This window comes from Cygnus atratus, chromosome 1 (assembly GCF_013377495.2).
Source record: "Cygnus atratus isolate AKBS03 ecotype Queensland, Australia chromosome 1, CAtr_DNAZoo_HiC_assembly, whole genome shotgun sequence".
NCBI lineage: Eukaryota > Metazoa > Chordata > Aves > Anseriformes > Anatidae > Cygnus > Cygnus atratus.
This window is the reverse complement of record NC_066362.1, coordinates 21817661-21840365: the sequence shown is the minus strand read 5'-3', so window position 1 is coordinate 21840365 and position 22705 is coordinate 21817661. Positions and strand designations below refer to the sequence as shown.

Below are 22705 nucleotides of genomic sequence, written 5' to 3'. Positions count from 1 at the left end.
TTTATGCACTGTGGGCTGGTGTATGATCCAGCATTTCACCATGTTACCTAACTCTTCTTGTATGGCAAGGCTTTTCATAGTGCTTTGTGTCTGTGTCAGATCTTCTCTACTTACCTTTGTGAGATGTTTGGGCTCATCTTGTGATCAGATGGTATCAACCAGCTCTAGAGAGCCCAGTAAACCTCCAATTCCCAACCTCCATCAAGTTCAAAAGAAATTGAAGCCTCAACTCCTCTGCAGAAGGCTCCCACCTTCACATGAAGAGCATCCCACTCTTGGGCTGGTTTAGTCCTTTGGTTATACCTAGGCGTAGATGGCATTTTCAGCTTCAGTTCCTCCAAATTTGTGTTGCACTACATCTTGCTACCAAAAACGTTTTAATAAAATAGCATTCAAATGGAGAGTCACATGCCATATAATGACTAGCATTGAAAGAAAGCAAGCATTGTATCCTCTTGTGTGCAACGTCCCGGTGCTGCTTTTTGGTTTTCCTTGTAACAGACGCAGCCTGTTTTTTAAATTTGGGGGGTTTTGCTTATTTTTTTAACAATGTTTCCTAGTTTCTGCAGAAATTTAAGCAACACTGAGGCTTGCTTTGGCCATTCTGCAAGGGATACTGAATGAGTAATTCAGACTTAAACCTTTTGACTATGCCACTGTATAATGATGATGTCAGTAGGATTTCTTATCACTGCTCAATATCCTTTGTGCTTCCTACTGGAGTGGGAGGTAAGGAAAGAGCAGCACATCAAAGCAAATGGTGTATTTTTGTAACACCACGTGTATAAATATTGGTACAGTGGTGGTAGTTTCCAGGGTAAGTGCCAGCAAAAAAGTTTATTAAAAAAACACCTCAAAGCTGTAGGTCCAAAATTGTATAGTAAGGCACAAGAATGAATAAACCATTTAAATGGTGAGGGTATAAGTGGGAAACAGACTGGGGAGCATACCTACAGTCTTGAGCTCTGCTGTGGGAGGAGGAGGAAGCCCAGATGTATTTTTTTAAGAAGGGAGAAAAATAACTCTTTTCCATCTCGCACTGTATCAAATTCCACACCCCTTAGCTTTTTTAAGCCTCCACAATTTTTAGAAATTATTGTTTAAGGAAAAATGTAAATGTAATTATACGTAATGGGTATTATCATAAACATACACGTAATTATGTAGTTTGCAAAGATAGGATAAAAGCCATTACTGAAATAAGAAAACACTTTTCTATCAACTCTAATAATGCTTTTCCTCATCCCTCCATTTCAAAATGGAAACGAGTTAGATCAGCATGAGGAAGCTGTTCCTCCTGCTCCCCAGCTGTGGATGTGTCAGAGGAGATAAATTTCATGTGTGAGAATATTACCCCTTTCCTGAGGACCAATTCGCACACACCTTAAATTTCACTTTGCCAAAAACAAAGCTTTCCAAGGTGTTCATCTGTTCCCTCAGCTAGCTTTCGAGATGTTGCAAAGTGTTTGTACAATGAGATTAAAGGCCCGTATGACTAAATAAAAACAACCCCAGCTGTTGTAAATGGCTGCTTTCCTCTGCCTTCCTTTTGGAGGAGCAGAGGTCAGGGATATACATTTATTTTCATCATTGTCATAGCTTTTTCTGTGCCCTTCCAGGCCAGGTTTTGTCTGCTGTCCAGCTGGGTCATTGGCCAAAGAGCAGAATTTGCATTGCTGGCCAGGGTGGCCAGCGCACCTCAGCTGGGCCTCCTGGGGCTGGAAGACAAGCAAGAGACTCTCCTTGGGTCATTCTTTTTTACAGTCTGTACCAAGATCAGCAATCTGAGTAGTTTTTTGATTCAGTACGTAGTCTTGGGGCATATTAAATGTCATTTCTATCAGATTTATTTATCCCTCAGCCCAGAAAATCTAGAAGAGTGGCCTGCCTCTTTCCTCAAACCATCATTGTTCAAGGTTTTATGCTGAGTTTAACTGAAATGTTTTAATATATATATATATATATATATATATGTTTTTCTAGAGGGGGAACAAAGATAAGTTTTTTGGGTTTTGTTTTTAAATTCATGTCCCCACCCAAAGCTGTTTTTGCTCACAAACTGCTCTTGCTTACAAAGGTTCACTTGTACAGATGCTTAAGAGAGGGTCTTGGTGCCTTCCAAAGGGTAGGACCCTGCGCACTTTTCTGTGCTGGACGTTACCTTGTGGAAGTTAGCCCAGGGTTATTGTAAAACCAGTTTTCAGTTAAGTAACTGAATATGAGAAGGCTTAAATAAAATGCTTTTGGAAATAGTAAATGACAAACTTCTCTGAACGTGGTTTACAAGAGCCTTGCAGCCTAATCTCCTAAAAGAAGCAGCCACAATCTGGTTTTATAGCTGATACACAACTAGTTGGCAGACAAAAGCCTTGGTAGGATTTCAATTTACAGCCTATGATACATAGGGTTCTCTCTTCCTTGTAATGCTTTAAACCGAAATTGAATTTTAAATTAACTTGACACTGTGCTGTTTTGAAGCCAGATAAATAACCACGTTCCTTTTCCCTCTTTTCATAATATATTTGATATCTTACTATGAATGTATTTCCTGAATTGATATTAATATTATACATTTGCCTGTCCTTACTTTCCTTAGAAAAAAAGTGAAACATATCTATCTTTGCTGTATTGTTTGCACTTTGACAATGATATGGTTTTGTAGTTTAAGAATTTTCCAGTTTTATTTCTGTTGCTCACTGTAAAAACTTATGTTTTATTCCCATGTTTTTTCACATAACATTGATCAAACACCGGCCTTCAGAATTACATTCTTTGAGCATGCATGTTTGTGATTTCCATTTGTTTTAATTCATCAGAGGGCCATATTCTCCACTTCACTACCTTGATTGCAGCATGAATCAATGTCTCAATTCCTTCAGTTTGGGAGTGGATTTTTTTCCTGATATTTCCTGGTGTTTTAAGCTGTTAGACCCACAATGTACAGTAGTGAGTAGCTTGTATAACATACCAGGTAGTCATAAACATGTTCAGTGGTTAATCTGAAACCTGATAGCATAATTCTCTTTAATGTTTGATAGATCGTACAGCTAGGAAGAATATTGCAAAAGAGCTGTTTTATAAAAGGGAAGGGGGGGGGGGGGAGATTTTTTCTGAGTATTTTAAAAGAAAAGCAAATAAATACCTACATTTCTGAATGTACATGTGTAGTAGAAAGGAAGACTGGTACAGTAGAATTGTTTTGTCTTTTCCCCTAATTCTCATGCCTGTACATGAACAAAACATTCTTATAAAACTGTTTCTGGATCTTATACTGAAAGACGTACAGTGGCATAATTCACAATGCTGGCATGTTAGGCAAAATTTATTTTTTCTGTTCCTGGTAGAAAATGTGGCTAACATCGCCCGTCAGGGTGTGTAACTTGAAATAAAAGTATCCGAGTGCATCCTCCCTCTCTTCTCCCCCAGGAAGATGTTCTCCAAACAGCTCCTTTTCATACTGTTTGGCTTCTCGCGAGGCATTAGCATTCCAGAAAGAATTTCTGAGCCCCGAGGCTTTAGTAGTGGTCAGGACAGGCAGAAGGAAAAATTACCAGGCACATCCCCTGGTAGGCTGAGGGGTGGAATTTTAACCAGGGGCTTTCGGGAGCATATTAAAGACCATTGTTTTTCTTGCTCCCTCTTTCGTTATTCCTTTGCTAGCCAATACCAGTAAGACTTGAGAGCCTGACTTGACGCTGTTTTCATTAACGAGCATAATGAAGAAATATTTGGAGTATTTTGTCTCTATGTGTATCTTAATGAGGGAGAAAAAGAAACTCTACCTTAAATAGGACAAGAAGTTATGCAGACCTGCCTGATTTGGCCAGAAATTCTCTTAGGCACAGGAATGCCACACGAAATTGGAAACTTCTAAGTCGAATAACAGTCAAACAACAGAGCCTGAGCTCGGCTGCTTTTCAACATCTTGTGCTCCTGTCATCTCCTCTCCCCTCTCCCTTTCCCCTGCCACTCCCCCGAGGTATTCAGATGGAAAGGATTGCTTTCCAAGGTATTTACACAAAGAAGGCATCCGGCAGCAGATGAGACTTCTTCGAATCCAAGGCATTTCAGCATGCTCTGATCTTTCCCCAGAACTTAGCTAAACGTGCAGGAAAAGGACTCTTGCTTACTACTGTGCAGTTACTGGTCGTCTTGGTGGACATTGGCATTGTACATCCCGGGGGCATGCACGTGTGTATATTTAGGGATATTTGTTGGAGTCTCAGCCAAGACAAGTGCCAAAGAGATTACACTTCATCTTTCATCCTGGGGAGAAGAGAGCCTAAATGGGTTTATCGTGGGGTTTTCATTCACTCTGTCATTTCTCCCTTCTTTATCTTTCATTGCTAGACTTCTAATTTTTCCAGACAGCAGCGCACACCCCTGCAGCTGGTCCTGCATAATGATTCCCTCCTCCTCGACTGACACGAGGGTGGATGCATAAATCTCGTGCCGTCAGGGTGCCTCCTTCAGCAGACACTGTCCCCTCTCCCCCCTCGAACAATATCTGTCCCCTCTGCAACGTTCTCATTTACCACCTACCAGCCTTGCCTGCTGAGCCAAGATGCTGCCTGTGACCATTATCCAGCCTATGCTAAACATCGGGAAACGGTTCTTTTCTGACAAAAATGCAACCATTTTTTTCTTCTCCTAATGACAATTATTAGTGTAAATTGGAGCGCCTTTAGCAATTGTGTTTGACACAAACATTATACCATAAAGCAGCCAGCTCCTGTGAAAAGCAAGAGCTGAGTGATGGTTTTGCATTAGGAGCTGCAATATGAGAAGGACTCTCAGGAGGAAGAATTTTGTCTGAAACAGTGGTCTTTAGGAGGTCTTAAGTTGGAGGTACCCTTGTTCTCTCAGGCCCTGCATTAATTCAAAATGATTGCTTTGAACCATTGAGCAAGGGCAGAGCTGTCAAATCTAGGGCTTCCCAGCTGCTGAACCCATCCAACATTTTGGCAGTTTATAAATCAAAGGGGACTTGCAGACTGTTTACGAAGTATTGTTTTAAAATCTCTCCTCCTTCGTCCTCCATCCTCACTTGTCATGGTGGAATATAACATCTGGCTAAAAATCAAGAGTAGTTTAAAGGGCAGCAATCCCTGTTCCTGTCCTCGAGATGAAAGCAGGCACAGGATGGATGTGCGGTGTACAGGAAGAGCTTTGTCATACTTTACTAGCACCAAAGGGCTACGTAAAGGTCAGCGTCTCTTCCAAGAGCAGCCACACAAAGTCCGAGATTTCTCCCATAGGTGTTCAGGGCTGGCTTGTCTGATATTCATAGTTAGTTGCTTTGAGAATTCAGTGTTTTCCTCCAACTGCGAGGATTTGACTATTTCTCTGCTGCTGTCCTTACGATGATTCATGTTGCAGTTATTTTAAAGAGGCGGATAAACTGCAATTGTTTATATACAAACAGAATATGGCATTGGATGCCAGAAACCAATCTCACTAATATTTGGCTTGCTAGGTTGCATCGTTGTCGCGTGTTTTGGCTATCAGAGAGAGCAAGCTTAAGATTAATTGAAAAGAGTTTTTTTCTTTCCAAGTGTTCTCAGTGCTAGCGATATTTGCTCCTCTGTAAATGCTGGCAATTGATTATAAAATGTCAGAGTCAGAGGTGTTAGCCGTGTCACTGACCTTCATCTAGCCAGCTGGAATACTAGGCAGGACTTGCATTAGACAGGCTGCAATCATCGGCAGGTTTTGTTGCATCTTTATATCATTAACAAAAAAAGACTGGATGGTGAGAGTGGATTGTAGATGCAACAGTGCATATTTGCCTGAATTTACTTGAAATATGGCAGTGGCTGTAAAAAAATAATCATGTTGTACTCATCTGGGTGAGCCTGGAGGGATGTGAGCAACCTGGTCTGTCCTCTTCCCAGAGGGTTGAACAAAGCTTCCTCTCTGCTGCTGGGGGCCAGCTTGTGAGCTGGTTTCTTTCCCATGCGTTGTCATTTACTCCGTGTTAGTGGGAACCCAGTAATCTGCAGAACCGTGTCCTTGCAGCAGACGTGCATGCCAGCTGTGCGTCCTGTGCAGCTGTTCTCATCTGGCAGGGATTTAAGAATTCTTAAATTTGACTTCTCATCTCAACCACCCCTACTTAATATAATGAGCTTCTAAGCGAACGATGAGGAGGATGTTGAGGAAAAAGCCCTTCATTTCTAACAACAGTTCTCTTCAGATTCTGTTTGAGGCTAAGGCTCAGGTGATGGTGTTAATTTATTTGAAATCATTTTATTAAAATAAAATTGCAAATGTGCTGTATTGTGCCTGTGATTCCTGAAAAAATGAAGAAAGGATGTGTATCCCCTTCCTGGGCAGTCCCATGCTAGTGGTGTGCTGAGGGAATTAGCCTTTTCTTCCCGTGGTGATCCCTAGCAGCAGTAGCAGTGAGAGAACTGGATGGCCAACGTGCCCAATGCTATGATTAGGAAAGTATCTGGAGCTCTTGGAGAGGAGGATAGAGATAACAGGAGTGTTAAGCTTTGAAAAGCAGTACAAATTAGGCTTTGTTGTTGGACTTGAGGAGAACTTTCTAATCCCATGGCATTCCTTCACCATAATGGTAGAAAAAGCATGTTTGTTTTTTATTTGAATGTTTTGTCTTTATGATGTCTTAGGACTGGAATTTTTGCACTTTACTCCCCTGGATATTCCTCTATTAAATTACGTCTTTATTCTTCTCTAATGAGAGCAGGTACATGGGGAAGTGGAACTTTTTGCATTACGTTTCTTGAGTCTACTACTAATCAAAATACATCCATATAACAAAGAATTTGGAAAAAAAAATCATGAGCAAGTTTGCCTTGTGCAGGTCTCTTTGAAAAGTCATCTTTTAACTGCTCAGGAAGCTGCCAACCAGTTAAGTGGTTCGGCTCGTGCACGTGGTGGAGCCGGCCAGAGGTGTGAGAGATGCAGGCTGTGCGTGCCCCGGTGCTGTGGCAGAGGGAGGAGGCGTTACAGGAGGACCGTGCTGGCAGGGAGAGAGGGGTGTGCAGCCTGCTAGGGATCCCGGTGCTCTGCTGCAAACGGCAGTGACAGCTGCAGATCACACTGGGGCTCAGTCTGATTTTAAAAACAGCGTCCTGACTTCTGAATCACAGATAGAAAACGTATTACTGTGAACTTGGCAGTTCTTCTTCTACAGTCAATACTACCACTTTTTCCCCTCAAGCTTTTCCTCATTATTGCCTAAGTGAGAACACAGAATATGTTCTTAGTTTTCTTACTATGCTAATTTTCCTTAAATGTGTTAAATCATTTGAGTTTATGGCACGTGAGAAGATACTTCTGCTAATTTAAGATTCAAAAAATACTTTCTTAAGAGTTTTCACATGTAAAATTCTCATAGAGTTGGACTATTGAAAGACTCCCATGTCAGAGAAGATGCATAAAGTTAAAAAAAAAAACAAAACAGTAACTATAAAAAAAAAAAAAAGATTTGCTTGAATTTCTGAGAGGCACAAACTGGTCTTTGTTCCCTTTGGAAAAAATCACAGGATAACTTAGGTCAGAAAGGAACACTGGAGGTCATCTAGTCCAACACCCTGCTCAGAGCAGGGCCAGGGAGGTCAGGTTGCTCAGAACATATAAAGTATTTAACAGTCTGCTCTAGATAGCTCAAAACTTAAGTAGATGATGGTGAGTTTCTTGGAATTTCTGATAGGGAAAAAATTGAATTGTAATATGTCTCTTTTGTCATCACCTTTCAGAAGAAAATAAAGGAGGAAGGCTGGGGAAAAAAATTCTTTACTATCCATTTTGTTTTATTTTTAGATGGAAATAAAAATTTCATCAGGCTAAATCTTACTTTCCGTACTCAATTATTCCCCAGAAAGTTGAAATAAGTACAGGTGTAGTCTTTTCAAAAATATGCTCCTAGAAGTTAATTTCTGAAGTGAAGGGAAACTGCAAGGTGACATTGCTTTTGAAAACTGGGCCTTAACAAAGGGCTTCATTTAGGCATCCATCCTTAAAAATGGGTGGTGAACTATCTAAGGGTTGGAAGGGAAAAGGGAAGAAGGGGGCTGCAAGAGAATGAGAGCAGATGAAAGTACAATGTAATCTAAGTCTTTGGTTAATGTCTCTATTTGAAAGTAGCACTGGTTTATTTGGTCAGCCAAGCATTGGCAGCTCATAGTCAAATTCTTATCATGAAGTGTTCTTGCCACAGATGAGGCTTGAGTAAGTTTCTTATGGGCCTGTCATTATCTTCTACAAAGTGACCCTTCGAAGGCAGAGTAAGGATGCTTTGTAAATAGCTTCCTAGGGCTTTGCATTGCCCCAAGATGTCTTAAGTTGAGAGGGCACCTGCACTTGAGAAAGGCAAAGAACCATGCTTGTTGACAACAGCAGCTTTAATGGGTTTCCCCTTTCATAAGGCTGTACTCAATATCTAGCAGCCAACATGAACACCCATCGCTGTGTCTTGAAGCCGAAACATTGCCTCGCTACAGTGCTGAGGTTGCTGATGACATGTTCTGTTGTTCCAGGTGAGAAGACAGAGGGGGACAGCCCAGGGCACAACTTTGCGGCTTACCTGGTGCCCTCTGGAGCGCAGCTGAACAAGATTAAACCCTGACACCACCTCATCTCCTCCTGAAGTTCCAGCAGAAGTCAGCTCTTCTCTCCCAAGCCGTGGTGTACACACAGTATTCCCATGTGATATTTTTGTTTTCAGGTAAGCTTGCTCTTTCTTTCTTTCTTTCTTTCTTTCTTTCTTTCTTTCTTTCTTTCTTTCTTTCTTTCTTTCTTTTTCTTTTTTTTTTTTGATCTATTTGTATTTTAAAATGGGATATTATCATTCTATTTTCTCAATACATTTCTTGCTATTCATCAAAACTTTCAAATGTTGCTGGAGCATATAATAAATGTTTATTACTTCTAATGGAGATAAAACTTCTAGGAGCCAATCTTGCAAGAGGCATTAAAATTAGCAAAGAAAAAAAAAAAGGAAAGAAAGAGCAGCTTGGCAGAGGTTCTGTATTCATAAACCTATTTATAGCTGGTATGCCTATTAGGAGAGCAGGTTTGTGCCTCTGCCAGCAAGATGCTCCAGCTGACTGCCGTGCTAGTGCTTGCCCTAATTTTGCACTTAGGTTCTGAGACTCCCACTGGGATGCTGAGCAGATGTGTGATTGAACTGAATGTCGAAGGTGTTCAGGTCTGACTGCATCTCTGAGGACAATCAGAGAGATTCGATCCAGATCTTTTCCAGGACCTGTTCACCTCGATTAGCACGTGTTGTCTTGACAGGATTCTCAGAAATTGGCTTGTAAAACCCCTTCCTCCAGCTAAGAATTTTCATTAAATTGAGCATCCAAAGAGACCTGAAGTTAAGATTGACAGAGGGGTTGCTCAGCCATGGCTCTTGGTCTGTTCTTTAGCTGTAAATCAGTTTGAAACAATTTAGACATCTTGCTTGGTGCTGGCGACGTTCCTGGAAGTGCCACTGTCTGGAGTGCTCGTTCCAGTCTGGTGTGAGTTTGGAGGGAAATGCGAAGAATTTTTCTGGAATTACCTCTGCAGCTTAAATCTCAGCCTTTTGCTACTGGTAATAATTATCCATAGGCTGTGCTTTTTGGAAGATAGCACTTAGCCTTTCCAGAAAGAGAAACGCGTGTCTCCTGGATGACACTGAAGAGAAATGAAACAATGGGAGAGGGAAAAAAATTTACAAAGAACCAAGTTAAGAAAACCAAGTGTATAATAGCATTTAGCTAGGAACTGGCTGCATGCCAGTTTGGGAGGTTTTTCTTTGTTGCTGTTTTTTACACTTAGCTTCTGTGTATAAAGTTTTTACTTCCCCTTGAAAACTACTGGGAGGGGGAGGGATCAAAATATAGTTTTACATGCATGTGAGCGGCAGAATGAATAACAATGAAGACAGCTGTTTTAAAACAAAAAAGTACATTCCCTCCTACGCACATTCATTTAGATACCTAAGACCATGATTTTTCAAAATGCAGAAAAAAGCACGAAAACAGCTACTATATTTAAGCTTATTTAGAAATATGCATGGGGGAAGATGAGTATCACGAAGGAATGTTCTGCGGAGGATGCGAACATAAGGGTGGACTCACTGAAAGGGAGTAATAGCACAGTAGTTTTTGTAATTTTGCTATGGAATTTTAAATCAATTACATGAATAACACAGAATATCTTCCGAGACTAGCCAGAAGCGCTTTTTTGCGGGTGTAGCTAGCATGGTTGCAGAAAGCCTCCGTGCCAGGCTGGGATTAGCGCTCCCACAACTGAGACACCACAAGTGCTCACGTGTTTGGCTATGCGTCGTCTCCCTTAAGTCAGCCTTCAGTGATCCGCCTCTCTCGGACGGTAAATTCTTCAAAAAATGCACCGAGGTGTGTCTGATAATACATGGTGTTTGTACATCGGCCTGGGAAGTTTGATGTTCAAAATGGGCTTGGTCTTGGATTTTGCGTTGATTAAACGTTTTGATAACTTGCGCTATTAAAACTTTCAAAGTCTACATTAGACTTTTACAGAAATTACTGCAAGTTGCTCAAAACTGCACTGATTAAAGGTAGTATTTCCTTTTCAAGAAGGCTTCACTGATCTAGTTGTTTCTTGAGGTCTGTTCCTTTGAAAGGAAGATTAGCATCCTCGTGCTTTTTAACAAAATGAGCAGAGTACTAAAAATACACGGTCAGCAGTTTGGTTAGAACACCAGAGTATGTGGCTCATTGCTCTACAGAACATGTAGGATATTAAATGTGGACATTAATTTTGTTCATTCCTCCATCATGAAGAAAATAGAAAATGCTTACATAAGGGGGCAAAATAGTTTATGGAATTCTTCAGCATTGCCTTTCATGGTATGCAATTATAAACTTTGATGCATGGGGGATATGAAGTGCTTCCTGGAGTTATCTTGTGTAAATACGTATAAATCAGGTTGGTTGCTGGTTTACAACCCTTTAAGCAACTACATGGTAGTGCTTAAAGAGAGAAACAAAAACTGTGAGCTTTTTTCCTAAATTTTCTCTCTCTTTTTTTTTTTTCTTTCTCTCCAGAAGCTTTCCTCAAACTTCATTAATCTTCCAAGTTTTCCCTTTAAATCGACGGCTAGCGTAAGCGTTTTTGCAGACTCATTTCATGTGAAGATTTTGTCTCTCAAGTTGTTAAAGCCAGCATAGCTGCAGCTCTGCTTCACTTGTGTGGCAATGAACTTCACATGTAAATGGGGCCTCTAATAAGTCCGCTTTGTGCTGGAAGGTGCTAATGGCTGCCATCAATCAGAGGGCTGGTAAAAGTTGTTCGCCCCCTCCCCCTGGACTAAATGAGACAGCAATTAAATGCCCTTTTGTTGAGTGATAGCTGAGACAATAGAAATCAATGTCCAAAGCACAAACCCGAATGGCAAGTCTTAAGTATAAGCTAAGCCATGTGTCCCAAGGGATTGGCATGTTGATTTGCTTACAGCTGAGGGTGGATATGAAAGGAATAACTGGACGTGCAGACAGCAGGAGAAGCTGTAATGCTCCTTGGAGTGCAGCCAGCTCGCAATATTTGCTGGGAAGACTTCTCGATGAGGCCTGCTTCCATGGGCATGTGCAGCCCAGCATCAGCCAGCAGCACAAATGGAATCCGGAGCAGGCCCTGGCACCAGGTTGTGATCAGGAGATGTGATACCAGCAGTGTCAGTGGTATGTTTTTGTGTTGGCTGCTCAAGAACAGGCAATATCTGATCTGGTAGGAAGCCTGCTGATACAAGTTTAGCCTTTCAGCTTTCCTAAAAGTAGTTCGAGTGGCAGGATGAGTTTATACTCAACCTGTGCCATTATTACAGAGTTTGAGATTCTTAGAGCAGGAGTTGCAGTGCTGTCATGGTACATCCTCAGAATGAGCCCTCACTACCCCCAGATGCCATCAGTTTGCTCCCCAGTGCTTACAGGTGCAAGACCTACTCTTGTGGTTCTCAGTTGTGCTGTTTGTAAACAAAAGCCAAACAAACAAACAAACTACAACAAAAAACACTTTGCTCATCAATTTCTTGAAAATGAAAATCTTTTGATACCCTTAGTATTGGTTAACAATTGTCTCCAAAGGATGTGCAGTCATTTAGGTTGCTGAACGTGTTCTGCCTGTCTTACTGACTCCAAACCTTCTCCAAAGCTCATTGATGTCAGTGGGACACTTCCTTTTGACTCTAGCATGCTACTCACAGTTCTGCTTTAGCTTTATTGCCTCGCTGAAAGGGCCTTAAGTTACTTGTGTGCACAGGGCGGCATTGTCTCTAGTCTGTGTGGGTTTTTGTTTTTGTTGCAGTTTTTTTTTCCCCTACTTTTGTGCAAAACTGTAAATGCATCAAGAACAATAAGCTATTGCATTTACTAATGACAAGGCATGCTGCTGTCTTGCAGTTTATATGCTGCTGGCAGGGACCGGCTATATGATGCTTTACAGCAGCTCAGCTAAAATGAGAAAGTCTTTAAGTTTGTCTCCAAATAAATGTTACAGGAAGAAGTTATTTTATTTTGTGCCTGAAAAGTATGGCACACAAATGATCAGAGTCATCTGAAATAATAACTGAATTTGTTTAAAAGAAAATGTATCTGTTTAGAATATTGAATTTGTTCTGTGGAGTGCCGTATCCATCACGGCTCTTCTGGGGGCTTAAACAAAAAAAAAATAAAAAAATAAAAAAAGCTACCTGTATTAAGAGGTCCATAGAAATCAGCTGGCATTAGGAATGGACTCATAAGGACTTTATAATATTGACAATTACTTCAAATGACACACTTCACAAACCCGTTGTTTTCATGTAAGTTCATGTATTTGTCTCTGACGTTAAATCTGCTTCTAGCCTTGACTTGCACCTTGCTTTTGCATCAGGTTCTCTACTCAAATAAAAAGCAGAAGGCTGAGGAACCATAGGCACAGCAATACATTCCCATGTTACCAGCATAACTCTTTAATCCTTTCAATGAAGACCTTTATTTATTAATGTTTTTCACTGTTACCAATACTAATACCTTTTTTATATATATTAAAGCATTCTAATCAATAAATATATGATAATAAATTCTACAACGTGGCCAAGCTATCTTGAGATGAAGGTAGGCATAGAGAGTACAAAAGCTATTTGTAATGTTTTATATTTACTTATTCAGCATGTAATTTTGAATAATCATAGATTAGCTTTTTTTAAGCATCTGCTTCTGTATGGCAAACAGCAGTCCAATAAAGCAGAGCCGTTCACTGAGATTTGATGTGTCCATTACCTCCTGCAAATGCCTTGGAATACAATGGGGTAGCATGCAGACTTCAGAGCTGTCATGACAGGTATTAAGAATGTGTCAAATCCCAGTGATGACTGATAACATATCTGTCATTTGTGATGGGATTATTAGGAAGAGGAAAGCCACTAGGAGAAAGATACTTTAGGAAAAAAAAGGGGGAGGGAAAGGCAGGAGGAGAGAGGATTTACTGTTCTTCAGAGCTGCCTCATTTAATTAAGCTTTGTCTAGTCCATAAACAAATCTATTAGCTTCCTGACTGCTTTGGCAGTGTAGGCACTTTAACACTGCAGTGGTAATTCCAGAAAATTAGGTTTCTCTTTGGCGGATAGCTGCACTATAGGTATTGTAGCTCTGATGAAGGTTCTTGAGGAGTACCTGGAAACAGATAGTGTAATATTACTATTCTCTTTATTTTATTTTCAAAGTAAGAATTTAACAGAATACTGTAGAAGAAAGAATTCAGTAGGCACCTAAGACATTTGCTGCATGGAAACTTAATAGAACTGAGGGAAGAGTATAGCTTGCCAGTGCCACTTGATTTGCTTCTTTGGTTAGCATAAAGCACATGAACTATTGCTTTTTATTATTATTATTCTGAATATATATCTTGTGTGGGTATGGAAGGGCGGATATGTTTTGTGTCACTTGCAAAATTAGGTTGTGCTTAGCAGGTCTAGTGTGCATAGTGCACAGACTGATTCCTGCCAGGTGTCTTGGGCTCAGCCATAAACACATCAAAGGTCTAAAAGCAGTTAAATATTAAGAGAGAAGAAGCATCTCTTTTTACTGTTGTCTGGCACTTAAGCAATGTCAGGACAGAGGAGGTGACCTGCGTGCTTCTTGCTGTCAGTATCTTTGGTGTAAGAGCATCTCCACAAGAGGCAGAACCAGTGTACCTATCCCATAAGGCACCCACGTACAGAATTCAATTTTGGGGGCATATTAGGTGTCAGGAAAGGGGAGACTTGAAGCACAGTGGGCTCAAACAGCTGTTCTTAGCTGTCATATGCTCCCATAAATCCACTTTCAGCAGGATTCAGCAGGATAGCCTTTGAACGGAGACTCATAAAGCTATCTAGATGATCTTTCTGCCAGTCTTTCCATTGGCTTTTTATGGAAAAGGACATGGTCTTTACCTCTGTCCCTTCTACATGCTCAGCCAAGGTGTTTATCAGTTCTCTCAGGTCCCCTAGCCCATCAGTAGAGGTTAGCCCTGTGCCCAAGTGGGCACTTGGGTACCACTGAACGGTTCTTGGCAGGCAGCTACCTTGTTGGACGTGTTCAAACTGGGTAGTAGCCAGCTTGGATGATCCAGCTGGTGGCCATCAACGTTGGTTGATGGCTTACTGAGGAGCAGCTGATGGTCTCAGATTTGGGAAGCAGAGGCAGAGGTGTGGGCCGCAGTTCAGACCAAACTGCAGCTGCCGTGGCATGAAGTGAACAAGGTTTGGCAGGTATGTGAGCAATGGACCCTGTTCCTGACAGCCACCGAGAGCAAATCAGCTCCCACACGCTGTCCACGCCTGGGCAGCTGGCCTCTCGTCCTGCAGAAGGGCCTGCCGGGGCAAGGCGCAATGCTGCAGCCCGCTTGTTAGCTGGCGAGGCCCGGTCTGTGTCTGTGTTTTGAGTGTAAGCACAGGCTCTGAACTGTCGGGGTGGGTGAAGGCAGGAGTCGAGGTGCAGCAGCTGGCCGATGGTACCCGCCATCCCGGTCAGATACCTTGTGTTTACCGTAGGGGAAGAGCACACACGAGGGCAGTTGCAGCTTGCCCCTGGCTCTGGAGCGAGTTCACACCCTTGCTTACCTCATGGAAACTCACTCGCCTTCCCTCAGGAAAGATTTTTTTTCTTTTTTTTTTCCCCCTTCCTTCTATAAATGTATACTTACCCCACCCACAGATGCTGGCTGAGCAAAGACTGTAGAGCAATCTGCAGCAAGGACTCTGGGGTTTTACTTTTTAATATGTGATGTATTGTGGCTTAATTCATTTCCCAAGGTGGTTCTCCAGAGGGCCTCGTGGCAACCATCCCAGAACAGCCAGTGATTTGGGTACCTCAACCCAAAGCTGGTTTAGCTTAAGAGTTGTTAAAGGAGACTGATTTATTTATTTATTTATTTAATTTCCTCCAGAAGCTGAACTCAGCATTTCTTCAGAGTAACTGAAACTGTGCACACAGAGATCATTAATCATACTTTAAAATCTGGACTTCAACTTCTCCTTTTATACGTAGATTACCATACGGGATATTAATGTTGCGTCTTGCCGGCTGGCAATGCCTTATTTCATACCAATTAAATATGGTTTTGGAAAGAGGGATGACTGTGGAGAATGGCTCCGAACCAAAGAGCCCTTCCCCATTGATCGCAGGTTTGGTTTTGGCCCAGAGTGGATGTGGCAGCCATGTTCGTGTATACCAACCACGGGTAGCCCACAGTCTGTGACCACCCCTTTGGTGTGCCCACCTTGGGAGGAGACACCACTGCACACAGGGACTGCTGGCAGCAGTCACAACCTATTTTTTTCCCAGTGCTCTCATCAGCTCCCATATTTAATGGATTTAGGTAGTGAATGGGTTTTCTGTCCTGGGGGAGCACTACAGTGCAGTGAACTTGAGTTTGGCATCCTTCTCTGAGGGAAGCTGTTTCTTCCATGTAGTCTCTATCCCTTCCCCCATTTCTTTAGCCTTTGCCAGTTTAAAAAAAGGAACAGCAGCTCTTATCTGGAAGGTATTGCAGAAGTGGACTTGAGAGACTCAGCTATTTCTTTTTTTCATTTTGTTGTATGTAGGGTGTCCTGAGATAACACAGAAAATCATGGGGTTGGGGGAGTCACCTTTGAAAATCACTGAACATTTAATAAAATTCCTTCTAGGGTCCAAGATCAATGCAATACTGCACAGGCTCTGTCCTGCTGTACATGTGCTCACACTTAGCTGCAGTCCAGTTCTTGATTTATTTTTTTATGTGGTGATAAGATTAGAATCATCTTTTGAAAACAAAACAAAACCACCACTACCACCCAATTTAGATGCACATGGATATCTTAAAACAAAACAGCACTTTAAATCTAACTCCTGAGTTTGTCACATACTTGGATGAAAACTGATTTCCGTGCTTGTCTGGAGAAGTAAAATATTTCCAAAAATTGAAGAAATTAGCAATGGTAGTGATTGCTGTTTGGGGGGAGAGGAGTTGGAAACAAAATATTGCAAAACTACTTCTCGCTGATAACAAACACAGCTCAATGGGAGATTTTGTTTTGAAAATATTTAACTGTTGACATGAGGATGTTTGTTAGAATATTTTTAGAGCCGATAAAGAAAAGCAGCATTCGTTGGAATTTTGGTAATCTTGAATGAAAACACATGTTAAGCTCTTTGTTAAGCTCCGTGCCTCTGCTCTGGATGGTATGTTGCATTATGTAGGAAAGGTTTTTTTGCAGCTGAGACTTTCCTCTATTGTTTCCACCTCTAATCTTTTTGTATTGTATTTGGAGGAGAGGGAACGAGAGAGAGGGAAAGAGAGGTTTGGTCATAAACAGAATAGTGTGCTGCAGAAATGTCTCTGATAAGACTTTTAAGGTGGCGTTTGCAAGTTGCAAGGTTGCAGCTAAGCCTGTGGTAAAGCTGAAAATTTTGTGCTTGTTTAATTGTGGTGTAAAACATCATTATTATCATATGAAAAGCACCAGTGATGCCTTGACTTGCTTGATAAAATAAGAATCTGTTCATGGTAATGACCATTAACTCAGTGACAGGATGATAAAGAGATTACAGGGTTCAGCTTCCCACTTATAAAGAATTGGTTGGTGCACGTGCTATTCTGCTAGTCCAATCTCCGGGTGTGTTGTGGAACAGTCATGGAAAACATTTTTAATATTTTTAATGTGCTACCTGACAGCATGATCTCTATAGTATACAATTTTCAGTTCCTCTGACCCCTTACCCACCAATTGTATTGGCAAAACACTAATTAAACGGGAACAATGTATTTATTGTGACTAGAAGTTGCTTTTGTCGTTGTTCCTATTGTTCAGGTTCCAGAACAGGAATGAAAGAGCCTGCTTAAAGATGCTCTCAGAGCTCCTCTGTTTAAAGATGGCTCTTTGTTCAGAACTGCCAAAAAGTAGCAGCAAGCTATAAAAGGAAAACTTTCCCTCTATGCGATTTCAGTCCCTTGAGTCTTGCTGCAAAATGGTTTATATTAAAATTAAACGCAGCTAAGTCTGGAAGTGAATTAGTCTCAGTCACGGGCCATCAGTGTGTTTTGCTCTTCTTTAAACGGACTGTATGCCACTTGGTGGCACTTTGTAAGAAGGTAAATTTTTGAGTAATACAAAGAAAGGTGGGACCTCATGGAAATCCAATGGAAGTCTTGCTTATCCTCTAACCTGTGGTGGCCTCTGTCAAAAGAATTACCGACTTTCCAAGGTGCTGTATATTGGAAGAGAATGCGTGAGCGCCCTGAATAGAAAACAGTGCCTGTAGAAGTTATAGTAACAGCACTGGCAGTGACCATCATCTAAAGATCTTTATGCAGAGCAAATACCTGGAGGACCATGGATAAGATTTTTGAGTTCAGGATCCACCAAAGTCACACCCCTCAGGAAAGGTTTGGAGCTCTGTGGCTTCTTATGGCCCCTAATGATGTAATTTGGATAGACAAAGCTGATTTTATCACCTTGTAAGCCTTGCTTCTCTTATGGCATACTACATGATATGGCATGTAGCATCTTCAAATGGAAGACAACTGAAATCTCTTTTCTGTCCTAAATACAAAAAAAATAGTTTTCATTTGTGGCTGTTAGCCAGCATAGCTTCTAGAAAGTTGCACTTAGTCATGCTATACCCAGCAGAAATGTTTACTGTTTTGAAGTGCCCAAATAAATTCTTGTTCATCTTATTCTTACCTCGTTACCATTTCTGCTTTTCTGTTATAAAGCACTGTCCTTCCGTGTGTCGAACCGACCAATTACGTATCATGCAAAAAAGCAGTTTGCTTTTCTTAACTCTCTTGTCCAGCTGTAGCCAGTTCCTTTGTCACCCTTCTAAATATTCTCCTCCCATTTTTGAGTGTTGCCACGGCATTTGTGTTATTCTTAGTGATGTGCGAACTTCCCTCTTCCTCACCAGCCTCTGGCTACATGCATTCATATGAAGTAGAAATGTTGCCATAAGATACGGCACAGAGAATTACAACAAAAGAAAGGCTGAGAACAGCACCTCAAGCCTGTTAGGCCGTAAAGAAGTTCAATGTGTGCGTTCACAAGGGGTGCACAGGTCAATCTGAGGAGCTGGATGCTGCCCACTGCTTTGAAAAATTAGGGGACCCTGTTCAAATCCCAGTAATGCCAGAAAAAAAGTGGGTACCCTGAAACACAGGGATGGAGTAAGTAAGCTCTCGCATTGGTATGTGCCTGGGAGCGTTTGCTGCTGCTCTGCTGTAGTTTCTCAGTTGCTTGTATTCAACTGAGCTTTAACCTCAGCAGCTTGGAGATGGTGTTCACCTGCGTTGCAGTCATATCCTGATAGCAGTTCTGGTGTGGTCTCAGAATTACAGCTCTTACTTCAGTCCTACAGGCTTTAAAGAACATTAAACCTAGGATAGTCGGCAGAGTTTATGTGCCAGGGTTCTTTATCCCCATCCTTTTCTGCCAGAATATGTATGAATAAGTAGATTTGATTTTACAATGTTTTTGTATGTAAAGAGCTTATCCTACATGATTCTCTTGCTGATGTTCCCATTCCCTTGTTGCGAGCCTACTTCTTTCTGGTGAGAGGCATGCATGCTGAAATTTGGCATTACGATATGCCAATATTACACAGGGAGAAAATTAATTGAATTTTTTGTCTGTGGAGTACAGAATGCAGAAATAGAAGCATGTAAATTACTTAAAAGGCATTGCATGGTTCACAACTGCTATGCTACCCTACAGTTATCTGGAAGGTCTGCTCTAGAGCCAGCCATCTGTGTAGTTACTTATATTAGTGCATGCTTCATATCTGGCACTCAGAAAATGATGTTTATTCTTTTCTTCCTGATGTGAAAGCCATTCTCAGTCAATAAACTGTCAAGCTACTCTTTTTGTCATCGTTGCTGCCTATTTGTGCTTTTTCGTATTGAGTCTCCTCAATCTTGCCAGTCTAATGTGTTCTTTTACAAGAATGTTCCAGTTTCTTGATCACTGAGAGATTTGCTTATCTTTTTCTTTTTTTTTTTTTATCCCTTTCCATCAATGAAATGCTTCTTGGTGAAAATACAAATGCAGTAGAAACTGAAAAATTCAGACTTCCTTCACAGTCAATAGAGAAAAATGGGCACTTGTGGAGTGTGATCTAGCACACTGCTTTAGCTCTCCACCCAGGAGAAGATTAATTGCATTCTACAAGTGCCTGTTTTTCTCAGCTGATAAAGAGACGTTAGTTGGGTCACTGAGATAGCTATTTCCACACTGTTGCTACGTAATTTTAGGAAAGATACTCTCCAGCATTTCAGTTTCATCAACAAATAGCACAGCTAAGCAAGGACCTGCATCTCTTCTACTGTGTTTCTATTTAAAAACAAACAGGATGTTTGCTTGTGTGCCAGGTTCACATCACAAAGCTGGTCTGTGAGATCATCTCTTTCTCTCTCCTATTCATTTATTTTTTTCTGGTTTGTTTTTTTTAACATGGAACCAAACTTGGCCACAAACAGTCTGCTTTAAAGTTTGAATATTCAGACTGAAGCTGAATCTGGCGAAGTGCTGCAGAACCAGACTGTTTGTAATCCTCTCCTTAAAAGTACTGCATGCAAGTGCTGCGGAAGCTTTACCAAATACATGTAGTAAGCAAATTATTCTTCTCTAACATTAGCCTTTTCCCTGCTATGCTTGGGGAACTCTGTGCAATTGACTTTTTGAGACCATGTTATATTTCACATTTTTGTACTCATGATAAAGCAGAGAATGGGATACACTATTTAAGGTGAAAATAATCTTGACTTCTGCCTTCCCTGAATTTGTATTAAGGGCTGCAGGTCTGCAGCAGCTAAGTTGTCCGATGTGTGTGATGAAGACAGTCCAAAAGATGGTCTCAGGCTTTGGACAGAAGGCGAAATTGGAAAATGTATAGGACAGCAACAATTTCTATATCTGCAATACTTACAAAGGAATTTTATCTCCATATCAGTGCAGTTGTCCACCTATGTTTAGTCACACAGAGCACTGTATTTTTTTGCTTATATAAAAAGACGTGATATTCTGCAGTACGCAGCAGGGAATGGTGTGCTCATGAGGCAAAAGCCCCGTGACCTCCCCATAAGGAGCCTTGCTGCTGGAGGACATCGGTGTGGCCAGGCAGAGCTGGCAGAGCAGGATGTCAGAGCCGTCCTCGTCCCTTCAGTGCCAGGTCTGCTGCCACAAAGAGTGGTTTGAGCTGACCTGGATGGTTCTCACCAACCACAGTGCTTAAGAAGAATTGCAGTAGAAGATCATTTATTTGACAGACAAAGGAATAACCTTGTGGGGAAACGGGCTTCTGAATGTCCCCCACCCCTGCTGTGTTGGGTGAGGGTAGCAAGTGTTGTGGGAAGTGGTGATGTGCTACCACTCCAGCTACTGCTTGAAGAAAGAGCTTGTCCAAAGCCTCAGAGATGTGCAAGTTCCAATCCTCTGACTGGGTTTGTGCTTGGTTCAATTCCTGCTATTACAGTATAGGATTTTCTTCTAGCCACTAAATGTCCTGTCTCTGTCTGAGTTGTGCTGATATGCTGGCCTTGGTGACAGGGTCAGTCACTTACGCACTGTGTTTTATTTTCAGAATGTGTTTTCTTTGATTAGTTTGCATATTTTTACAAACCAAGTCAATGTGCTTGCTCTGCATTGTTTGTGATTTAATTTTATTCATTTTCTTTCTTAAATAAGTATCCTTAACCTTTTCAATTTTGATTCATATGGAAGCCTTCCAGAGCTGCATTGCATGTGTTTGATTATAATTAATTATGCACTGACTAGTGATATGCATATATATATATGAAGCTAATATCTTTAGTCATTTAGCACGGAAATGTGCTTTTCCAAAACTATAGGCCTATACTTTAAGGGCTCTGACTCATGATTGCAGGCAGATTTATTTCCTAGAGTCATAGAAAGGTTTGGGCTGGAAGAGACCTCTAAAGACCTCTAAAGGGGTGGTGAAGGAGAAAGGGAGAGCGAACAGGTAGGAAAAAATATCTTCCCCTGTCCCCTCCACAGATTGGCTCCCTGATGAAAAAAGGCAATAGGTGTAATTGCTAATAGTTTCTGAGATATGGTTTCCAAAGTATAGAGTCGACGACAGTGCTGAGTACAAATACCAGGTTAGAGTCATGACCAGAAATCTCATCATTTCATAAGCCATCGTTACACCACACAGTACCATAACGATCTTAAACCAGGGCTCGGAAAGGATAAACAGCGCGACAGGGAGCACATACAGAAAGTAACGTGCTATAAAACTCAATTTGGAAAACAGGCACAGCAGACTTGAGATTAAGGCAATCAACATTGTGACTAGCAACTATTAAGCAGGTCCAATACTTATACCAATTTTAGTTTAACACACTCTGGTCAAATCTGTCATTATCTCAACCCTTCGTGCCCCACGTTGGGCTCCAAAAGGACTGTTGTGGTTTAGCCCGGCTGGCAGCCAAACACCACACAGCCGTTCGCTCACCCTCCCCCCTCCCTTTCCGGGATGGGGGAGAGAAACGGGAAAGTGAAGCCTGTGAGTTGAGATAAAGACAGTTTATTAAGACAGGAAAATAATAATAGCAATAATAATAATGATAATAGTATTAATAATAATAATGTGTACGAAACAAGTGATGCACAATGCAATTGCTCACCACCCGTTGACCAATGCCCAGCCTATCCCCGAGCAGCCGGCCCCCCCCCCCCCCCGGCTAGCCACCCCTATATATTGTTCAGCATGACGTCAGAGGGTATGGAATACCCCTTTGGCCAGTTTGGGTCAGCTGTCCTGGGTCTGTCCCCTCCCAGCTCCTGCTGCACCCCTAGCCTGCTCGCTAGCAGGACAGAGCAAGAAGCTGAAAAGTCCTTGGCTTGGTGTTTAAGCACTGCTCTGCAACAATTAAAACATCAGCATGTTATCAGTGCTCTTCTCATCCTAATCCAAAACATAGCACCCTACCAGCTACTAGGAGGAAAATTAACTCTGTCCTAACTGAAACCAGGACACCATCTAATTCCAACCCCCCTGCCATGGGCAGGGACACCTCCCACTAGACCAGGTTGCCCAAAGCCCCATCCAGCCTGGCCCAGAACACCTCCAGGGATGGGACATCCACAGCTTCTCTGGGCAGTCTGTGCCAGTGCCTCACCACCCTCTGAGTTTCTTCTGAATATCTTCTGAATTTCTTCTGAATATCTAATCTAAATCTACCCTGT

The 22705-nt window shown here is 41.6% G+C and overlaps 1 protein-coding gene across 1 annotated transcript in view; it reads left to right on the top strand.

The window, feature by feature from the left end:
• Window positions 1–22705, top strand: part of PLXNB2 (plexin B2) — a 259510-nt gene that overhangs the window by 72622 nt on the left and 164183 nt on the right. The window contains 1 exon segment of the mRNA XM_050708407.1: window positions 8508–8695. The gene's annotated coding sequence lies outside the window, so the exon portion shown is untranslated.